Raw genomic sequence first — 10,081 nt, 5'->3', positions numbered from 1 at the left:
GGAGTTGGAGGCTTGGACGTGTATTTTGATCACTCTTAAGTGGTAAAAATTACAGCTGTCTCGCCTGTTCTCAAGGCTCAAAAACATTTGGCAAAGATGGATAGATGAATGAAGAACGAGTTATGATATTTTTCCAAGGGCTGTTTGTTTTCATTGATTCTGTAGTCTTAAGAAGATCTTATGATTCAGTGGGTTTTAGGTACGTGACAGGAGGTAGGTGGGAGAAGGGTGTTTTGAGACAGGACCTCTTCTCTGCCTGCCACCCCCCAGTCCCTCCCACCCCCTCATTTCATGGGCTATGGGCTTTCTTAGTCTCAGGTCAAGTCTGAGTTCTGATGAGGTGGTCCTCAAGCTCAGACCCTTAGATCTGGCCTAGTCTCATAGTCCCAGCTGACTGACTCAGTGGCCGGTGGGGTGAGCTAGCTGCTTTGTGGGCCATTGAAGGTGGCCTGGCCAGAGAAGTCCTCCTCCTCTTACCCAGCTCAACGCTACACAGCCCAGTAAGCGTGAGTTTCTGGGAATGAGTCAACTTTATGCACAAGAGCTAGAACCAACCCCCAACCACATAGCACAGTTTAAAGCTTTGCTCCCCGGGTTTTGTTAAGGAGGGGCATTTTGCTACTGGAGGAAAGTGTCAAGAGCAGGAGCTGCCTCTTGGTGCAATGGAGGCGTCTCAGGGGATGATGCCTAAACAGAGCACCCCGGGGTGAAGGGGGCCTAGGTCAGGAGAGGGTGAGTGTGCAGGGAGGGGGCTGAGATAAGGGAGCTGCAGAGGCAACTTCGTCCACAGGGCGTCTGGCCTGAGGCCGGCCTCCGGTTCCTGTCGTCAGAAGCTCTGTTGTGCGCGAGGTGCTGGGATGGGCAACAGCTTGGTACCCTCTGCCCTTCTGAAGTGGTTCTTCATGCATCGGGGCAACACTACTTAATAACTCGCCGCCTCTGTCCCATGCTGTCTCCCTGTCCACCCTGAGAACAGCAAGTCTGAAGTTCAGCTGGTATTCCCAGGATGACCATCCAGGGTGTTAACATGTTGACACATTTCCATCATGGTTGGTAAATAGAAAAACAGCTGCTTCCTGGCCCCTGACCACCCACTCCCAGCCCCTGCTAAGGTTGGGTCCATTCCGACTGGTGGGTAACTGTCTTACCAGATACGACATTCTGAACATCACTCCCGAGATACCTAAGAATGCTGCACGAATTTGCCATTATTCTATACTATGCATTTAGACAGTTAAAAGTACTGAGTTATACCATTTGCTACCCATTCATACTTTTTGAGTGTCTGCTATGTGTAAACTTTCCAATGAGGCCTACATGCTGGGCTAGACAGAACATGGGGGAGGCCCCCGTGCCCCCACACAGACACGCATCATCCCCCCAAAGCACAGGTGCTTGCATGCACCAGTCTCTCGTTTTCCCACAGTGAGGAGAAGCAGGAAGAGGGGAGACAAAGGGTGGACACTGTGAAAGCCAAACCCAGACAAGCTCTCTTCTGCCCTCTGCTCTCAGGGGACCTCACAGGACTCTGGTCCTGCAGAGGCACATAGCGGCCTCTGGGGAGGAGGTGCTGCGAGGTTCTCCCCTCTGGAGATCTGGTCCAGAGCTTCCGAGTGGGACAGTGAGGCCGCTGCAGTGGAAGACTAAACCCACCAAAGGAATTACCTATGGGTATAGGAGAGGCCCCTGGGACTGATTTGCAGGGTGTGAGTGATGACTGAGGCTTTGCGTGTGTGTGGGGGGGACGGGCAGGTGGCTGCGTGGCAGAGTCCGCAGGATGGGGACACCCGAGGAGGCGGCAGAAACGGGCCAGCAGGACGCAGGAAGAGCCAAGTGCACACTGTTCTTGCAGCTATGCCTCCCTCTCCTGAACTCTCTGTTTTCCCTAAAGTGTCCAGCTGTCCTCGGATGAGCTCTGTGAATGTATTTAGTTCAGGGTGCCATAAAATGAAGGCAAAAGATGGAAAGAATAAAAAAGGCAAAGGAAAAAAAGGAACACTGAGGTTCTTTTAGTTTTTTTTCCTTGTTATTAACCCCTTGAAGGAGGTCCTCCACCTCCAGGCCTCTTAGAGAGCCGGTGCCCCTTGTAGATCGGGGGCCCTTCCTCTAGGGACTGGCAGGCATCAGCTCTCAACTTGCCTCACCAGGGGGATGATGAAATGGGCCTTTCTTCTGCTCTCGCTGTGAACGTGCTTTAATGCCATTCATTTCAACACACGGAGGTTGAAGCAAGTGGCACTCTTCTGGCGCCTGCTCCCCATCTGCTGGTGGGGGTGGGGCAGCAGGGAGATGAGCTCCAACAGAAACCGGCTGTGCAGGGATCCCCTCTGAGTTTAGGTCATCTGCGCTCTGAAGGACCAGAGATTTCGGCAGCCCTTGACCCTCCTGTGCACACTAACCTCTCCCCGACCGTCCCCGGGCCCACCCAGGCCCATTCTCGTGTGCAGAGACAACTTCATCCACACGGGATGTAGAACTGATTCTAGGTTCAAGTTCACATAGTAGCTTTAAGGAACTACTACGGGGGGTGTTGGCATTTTGCAGGTTAATCTATCAGTGAATCTGAGGGTTGGAAAAGATATTGGAGATTATCTAAGCCAGGGGTCAGCAAATTGGGCCAAATCCAGCTTGACTCCCATTTTTGGGAATTCAAATTCTGTTGAAATACAACGTCCATTTACTTATAAATATTTTTGCGCTATAAAGCAGCAACAGCGGCAGGGTTGAGCAGTCGCACCGAGACCATATGGCCCACAAAGCCAAACATATTTACTGTTTTCTCCTTTACATACAAAGTTTGCCAATACCTAATCCAAACCAACCCTGTTCACCTCCCCTGCAGGTGACCAATTTTGAACACCTTCTGTGGCAGAGAGCCACTTCCTAATACTCACTTCCTAAGACTCACCAGTGCTTTAATTCGAGAAGGTTCCTTCTTATATTAAGCTGCATTGTCTTTCTTTGTTTTCTTTTTTCTACTACTGTTAGAAAACTAAAAAGTCAGATAATTCCAAAGAGCTGATTTCTTTTTTTTTCTTTTTAAAATTTGATTTATTTGTAGAGAGAGGGGAAGGGAAGGAGAAAGAGAGGGAGAGAAACATCAATGTGTGGTTGCCTCTCTTGGGCCCCCTACTGGGGACCTGGCCTGAAAGCCAGGCATGTGCCCTGACTGGGAATCAAACGAGCAACCCTTTGGTTGTCAGGCCTGTATTCGATCCACTGAGCCACACCAGCCAGTGTGAAAGAGCCGATTCCTAATGGTAGAACTATAGACATTTTCATAGAAGAGACAGTTGGTGAGAAGGAAAGGAGCTTTAGAAGTAATTACTTCTCAAACCACATGACATAGGGATTTGCCTTTTTTCTACCCACTTGAAAAGTCTGCCCTTGAGGACTTGGGGATTCAGTCCTGCTGTAGACTGAGTCAAACCAGCCTTTGGGGTGCAAGCAACCACAGACCAACATTCCCTTTTCAGCCCTTTGAAGACGGCCACAGTATGGCTGTGACCCACACACATGGAGGATGCGGAAATAATAACAAAGAAATAATTATGCAAGGGAAGAAAAGTGTTTGAGATTTTATAATTTTTAGGGTTCCATGCACATATTGTTCCTTTTGCTATTGCTGTGTAACAAATCACCCCCAAACTTAATGGTTTAACATAATCATGTAGTTTTGCTCATGATGACGTGGGTCAGGAACTCAGGAAGGGCTCAGCTGGGCAGCTCTGGTTTGAGGCTCCTCATGTGCACACAGGCCGATGGCAGCCTCCCGGCCGACCACTGATGCTGCCCGGCAGCTGGGCTTTCAGCCAGCACCTCCCTATGGCCTCTGCAGCATGGCAGGCTCAGCTCAATTGGACCAACTGGTAGCTCAGAGTTCCAAATTCAAGTGTTCCAGAACACCGTGGAAGCGTCCTCTATTGATTGAAGCAGCCACAAACCCACTAGGATTCGGGGGGACTTGTAGCCTACCTTTCAATGGCAGGAGTGGGAGAGTCACACTGTAGGAGAGCAGGGGGGTGGAAGATATTGCTGTGCCCATCTTTTGAAGACGCAGCCGACCACAGGTGTCGTCCTGGAGTTCTATTTCCCTGAAGTTCTTCTTCAGGAACCAGGCACATCCCAGATAGGGCCTATGAGGGAGGAGCTTTAAAAGGAGGGTTTCTCCACTTCCTATTCCTTAGCCCCTTCTTCTCTTTTGCCCCCTGGCCCTCCACGCATAACAATGGTATGACTGAACTATCTGGCGCACCCTGGATTGATCTGGTTTTGGACGTCTAGGACGGTGCCATTTGGGTGCACTGTGCTTTGGTGCTAAATTCACGGCTTTGCCCAATCATTGTCCCTATGGCATGATGCTTACCCAGCTTTGTTTTTCTGATATTCTAGCAGGATTGGCTGATGATAGAGATTATCTGGAAGATCTTTTAGAAAATTTCCAGGAAGGCGAGAGGACTTATTCTTCATCTCTCCCTCACTAGGCTCCTGCAGGAAATTGTGATATCTGCTCCAAGAAGGCCTTCTGGCCCTGGGAACACTGGATAGCATGCCCCCTGTCATCTTCGCGTCCGGTGCAGTGCCCTGAGTGCCCCGAGTGCCCTGAGTGCAGTGCCCTTTCCTCCCCCTCTCCCTTTTCCTTGGTCAAATAACCCTTCTGTCGGTTCCCAGAGTTTTTGAGTAGTTGTTTTGGGAACAATAAAAACAGCCACCATGTGAAATACATAAACACAAGAATCACATTTCAACCATCCTAACCAGTACCTGCAGTTTGTGTGCTTGGCAAGCAGTTTAGGAGAGACAGGTTCTTACCTGTGGGAGAAAAAGTGGATTGTTTACCGATAAGTATCTCGTCCACCCTGTGCATATAACTAAGCTGCCTTGCAAGTTAGCATAAATCAAGTCTGTATCAAAATTAAAGGGAGAACTTACCACAGAGAAATACAATTTGCAGCATTTTAGGAAGGTAACAGGCAAGTGTATATGTATATGTGTGTATAATGTACGTATACCCACACCATGAATGGTCACATGGCCTGTGCATGGTTTTCATCCCTGCACCGTTGGGAACTCGCTGTGGCTTGGCATGGGACCATGAACTTGCTGCGTCAGCTCGTCCGCTGTCTATTTGGTTTTGCTCCAGGGCTGCACCTTCCCCTGCAGCCCTGTGCCAGTCCTTGCAGGAGTTCGGATGATCTGGGCAGCAGGTAGAAGATGTCACCAGGCGTCTGTTAGGCCCGGGATCTATTTTTTCCACCCTAGGGTTGAAAAGGCATTTACTTATGTTACCAATGCACCCAAACTTTATTTGCACTAAAAGCACTGCAGGTATTTGTTAAAAGAGCTTTCTGGGCCCCATCCTGGTAGACTCTGGTTTAGTTGGCCTGGGGTGGGGACCAGGGTTTTTTTTTTATCAGAGTGGGGTCTGATGTTTGTACTGCAGACCCCACTCTGCCAAGCACTCTGCCCATTCCAGCTGACCTTCGTGAGAGTGATAGGAGAACTCAAGAGTTAAAGATTTTAGCCTTTGCTCTAATGGACAGGCTTAAGTGATTAGTGCTGTTGGAAAGCTGTTATTCCAGGAACTGGAATGCATGACCATTCCAGGAGCTGCCTTTGTGCCCCACGGGGTCTGCAAGCCAGGAAGATGGTATCTGAGCCATTGTGTTCCGGGGGAGACACAGCCCGACATGCAAATAAAGGACTGTTGATCAACAGATGAAGAAGTATTAGGAACATTGCAGCTGGACTGCAACTTTTATACAATTAACCTGCTTCCAAACCCCTTACCTACCCTTTCTTCTCCTTATAAAAAGGTTGGCTTGAAATGAGATGTTAAGGTGGTTTTGAAGGTACATAACCCACCATCTTGTCAGATCACTGGCCATCTGAATGAAGTGCCCATAAATTCAATCCTTGTCTCTCCTTATTGGTGCTGGTAGTGAGTGACAGACACTCAGATTTCTCAGCTAGGGAGAACTTGGGAGAGAGAGATTTGCTTTGAATGTAGCATATCTCTTTGGTATCCATACTTGAAATGAGTAAATAAGTGCAAATAGACACTCATTTCTTCCTTCAGGGTTATTTTAATAAGATCCAAGGAAAGCAAACAGTACTAGTTGGCCCAAGATAGACTTCTAAGAATTAGCAGTCTTTAAAAGTGAAATGAGTAAATATGTCTGATATTTGTACTGATAGCTATGGCTGAGCACTGTTTTAATGGCTTCCAAGAAGATTCATTTCTTTTTGTCTTAGACTTGCTTGTTTAAAGTACATAAATGGATGAGGGCCCGTGGTGACATTTATACTAAAGATAAAGTCATCAGGAACTGATATGTTATCAATGCTTTTCATAGCCTTGTAGCTCCTGTTCTTAAAATAATTAGTAACACCAGGTGAATCTAACCGTGATAATAGTACTGCAAATCATTTAAAAGAAAAAAATAACAAATTTCTTTTGCTTGTCAGTAAAATGTCTCTTCAGAGATTTCTCTGGATTCCTTACGGTACTCTCTTAGGTCAGACAGAGGGAAGGCAGACCCGGAACTCTAATCTGAGAACAACTTTCTGCTAGAAGGTTCACACTGAGTTCCTGGTGCGCAGCAGAACAGCCCAACGCTTTCCTGACATCTCTGCGCGTCACCACGCTTTGGCAAAGAGTCCACCGTATTTTGCCATGTACAATGCACACCCACATTTTTGGCCCACATGTTTTCCCTTTCAGGAAAAAAAGTATTTTGTTTTAATTTTTAATTCAATTTTAATTAATTATTTAATTAATTTTTTCAAGGGAAAGAGAAGGAGAAAGAAAGGGAGAGAAACATCAATGTGTGGTTGCCTCTCACATGCCCCTACTGGGGACCTGGCCTTCAACCCACGTATGTGCCCTGACTGGGAATTGAACCGGTGACCCTTTGGGTGACCCTTTGGTTCTCAGGCCAAAGGGTCACCCCCCAGCACTCAATCCACTTGAGCCACATCAGCCAGGGCTTTAATTCAATTTTTATTTATTTAGATACTTGTTTTTTTGTACTATAAAGGAATTTTAGCCTTTATTTTTGAACAAATATGGTATAAGAAATTTTATGTAACAAATGATTACAAAACACAAGAACAGACACAAGGTAATTCAGGCACTACCCACGGATAATGCACATCTTTATTTTTTCCTCAGAAATTCGGGCAAAAAAGTACCCATTAGACATGGCAAAATATGGTAATTGATACTTTGAACACCATATCTTTTTAAAATTCAGTCAAACAATTGCACAGACCTCTAATATAAGAAAAGCCCTGAGCTGGGTTTCAGAATAAAAAGCTTTGGGATCTCAAGGAGGTGACGCCCAGGTAGCACAGATTAGCTGGGCATCAGACAGGCCCCAGGGGAGTCTTGATTTCTTTCACTCCTCCCACACCGCCTACCTCCTCCATCCAATCTATTACCAATTGGAGCTCAAAAATTTCCCTCGCGCCTGTTCACTGCTCCCTTTCTTCACTACCTCCGTCCTGGTCCAAGACACAGACATCTCTCGCCTGGACGTAGACAGCGGCTACCGATGGTGTCCGTCCCACTCCAGACCCATGGGGTGAGCTGAGTACTGCCCCCCCAAGACATCGGGCCTTTTTCTTTGGGGCCTGTAAATATTATCTTATTTGCAGATGTGACTAAGGATTGGAGAGGACAGATTATCGTGAATGATCAGGGTGGGCCCTAAATGCAATCACAAGGGTCTTTATAAGAGAGAGACAGGGGAAGCTTTGACAAACAGAGAGGAGGAGGCAATGGGATGACAGGGGTTGTAGTGATGTAGCCCTAAGCCAAGGAATGCCTGCAGCCACCAGGGGCTGTAAGAGGCGGCACCTGAATTTTGGCCCAGTGATACTGATTTCCTTCTTCTGACCTCCAGAACCATGAGAGAGTCAATTCCTGTCATTCTAAGCCACAGTGCTTGTGATAATTTGTTACAGCAGCCCCAGGAAACTAAGCCTTTTAATCCACTCTTCATGCAGGAGTCAGAGTGAATTTTTTTTCTTTTCCTTTTTAAATTTTATTTTAATCATTGTTCAAGTACAGTTTTCTGTCCTTTAATCCCATCCCAGCCCACTCACCCATCCCTCCCCACCTCGCTCCCATTTCCACCCCCTCTAGTTTTTGTCCATGTGTCTTTATACTTGTTCCTGTAAACCCTTCCCCTTTTCCCCTGAAATTTCCCTGAAATTCCCTCCCCTGTCCCCTCTGGTCACTGTCAGCCTGTCCTCTATTTCAGTGTCTCTGGTTATATTTTGCTTGTTTCTTTGTTTCGTTGTTTAGGTGCCTGTTAAAGGTGAGACCATATGGTATTTGTCTTTCACTGACTGGCTTGTTTCGCTTAGCATAATGCTTTCCAGTTCCATCCATGCTGTCGCAAAGGGTAGGAGCTCCTTCTTTCTTTCTGCTGCATAGAATTCCATTGTGTAAATGTACCATAGTTTTTTGATCTGTTCATTTACTGATGGGCACTCAGATCATCTCAATTCCTTGCTTACACCCTAATCATGAATTATTATCATAATGAACATAAATTGAAAGTCTCAGAGAGATAACTGTTGGACAACTGGGAAATGTGAATATGTAGGATTATTGTTAATTTTTTTAGATGTAGTGATGTTATTGTGGTTATGTAGTCTTGGGAGATGTAAGCTGAAGTACATAAGCTGAGGTTTAGGGATGAAGTGTCCTACAACTGACTTTTAAGCAGCTCATAAAAAATTATATGTTTTTAGAGGAACTTGGTTGGATAGTTCCAGCTCAGCCTGTCAGTCAGATGTTGCCTGGGGCTGCAGTCCTCCTGAAGGCTTTCCTAAGGCTAGAAGACCACTTATGTGGCTGGTGAGTTGCTAATGTCAAGTTCATTTCTCTCCCCATAGACCTGGCCATGAGACCGTTTGAGTGTCCTTACAATATGTGGCTATCTTCCCCCAAGCAATTGCAAAGGCAAAGATGGAAATACCTTCAAAAGGAACACACCGACCACCACTTCTGCATGTTCATGCAAGCCAGCCCCAGATCAGTGTGGGAGGGGCTTTTACCTGGGTGTGAACACCAGGAGGTTAGGATTTTTAGGACACGTGTTGAATGCTGGTTACCACATTGGGAAAAAAAATCAGACCAAATCAAATTATAACCAAACTGCTTACTCTTGCTTATAAAGTCCCACATGATCTGGTTCCTCCTTTTCCAAACAATGCTCCCTTTCCACTCTGCTGCAGCCATACTGGCCTTTCAGTCCCTTCAAGTAGCCAAGTATACCGATGCCTTCGGGCCTTTACACTACTCGTCTTAATCAGATATGCTCTTCCTCCTCCTCCTCACATTGTGGAAGCTACTACATTTTCAGCTTAAATGCCCCCTCAGAGAGGTCCCGTGTTACAGACTGGAGGTTGGTGTCCTCTCTTTCCCACCTCTCCCTCCCACCTCTTCCTCCCCCTTCCCTGCCCCAGATTCATGTGCTAAAGTGATTCTCCTGTGCAGGTGTTGAGGTGCTGAGAGCAGAGTCCTCATTAGTGGCGTTAGTGTTCTTATAAAGGAGACTGCGGAGAGCTCCCTTGTCCCTCCTGCCACGTGAGGTTACAAAGAGATCACCATTTATGACCCAGGAAGTCCTTACTAGATACCGAGTCTGCCAGAGCCTTGATTCTGAACTTCCCAGCCTTCAGTTTGTGAGGAATAAATTTTCTTTTCTCTTTAAGATTTTATTTATTTATTTTTAGAGAGAGGAGAAGGGAGGGAGAAAGACAAGGAGAGAAATATCACTGTATGGTTGCCTCACACGTGGCCCCTACTGGGGACCTGGCCTGCAACCCAGGGATATGCCCTGACTGGGAATCGAACCAGCAACCCTTTGGTTCACAGCCCATGCTCAATCCACTGAGCTACACCAGTCAGGTAAATTTTCAATGTTTATAAGCCACCTAATAATTTGTTATAGCAGGACTAAGGCATCCTCCTTCACCATTCATGTTACCTAGTCCCTTGTTATGATTCCACCCCTTGTAGTTCTCTGCATAACAGTTATTTGATATATTTCTTATGTATTTATTG

The sequence above is a fragment of the Phyllostomus discolor genome, chromosome 4, assembly GCF_004126475.2.
Source record: "Phyllostomus discolor isolate MPI-MPIP mPhyDis1 chromosome 4, mPhyDis1.pri.v3, whole genome shotgun sequence".
NCBI lineage: Eukaryota > Metazoa > Chordata > Mammalia > Chiroptera > Phyllostomidae > Phyllostomus > Phyllostomus discolor.
The sequence above is the reverse complement of the archived record's forward strand: the minus strand, read 5'-3'. Positions refer to the sequence as shown.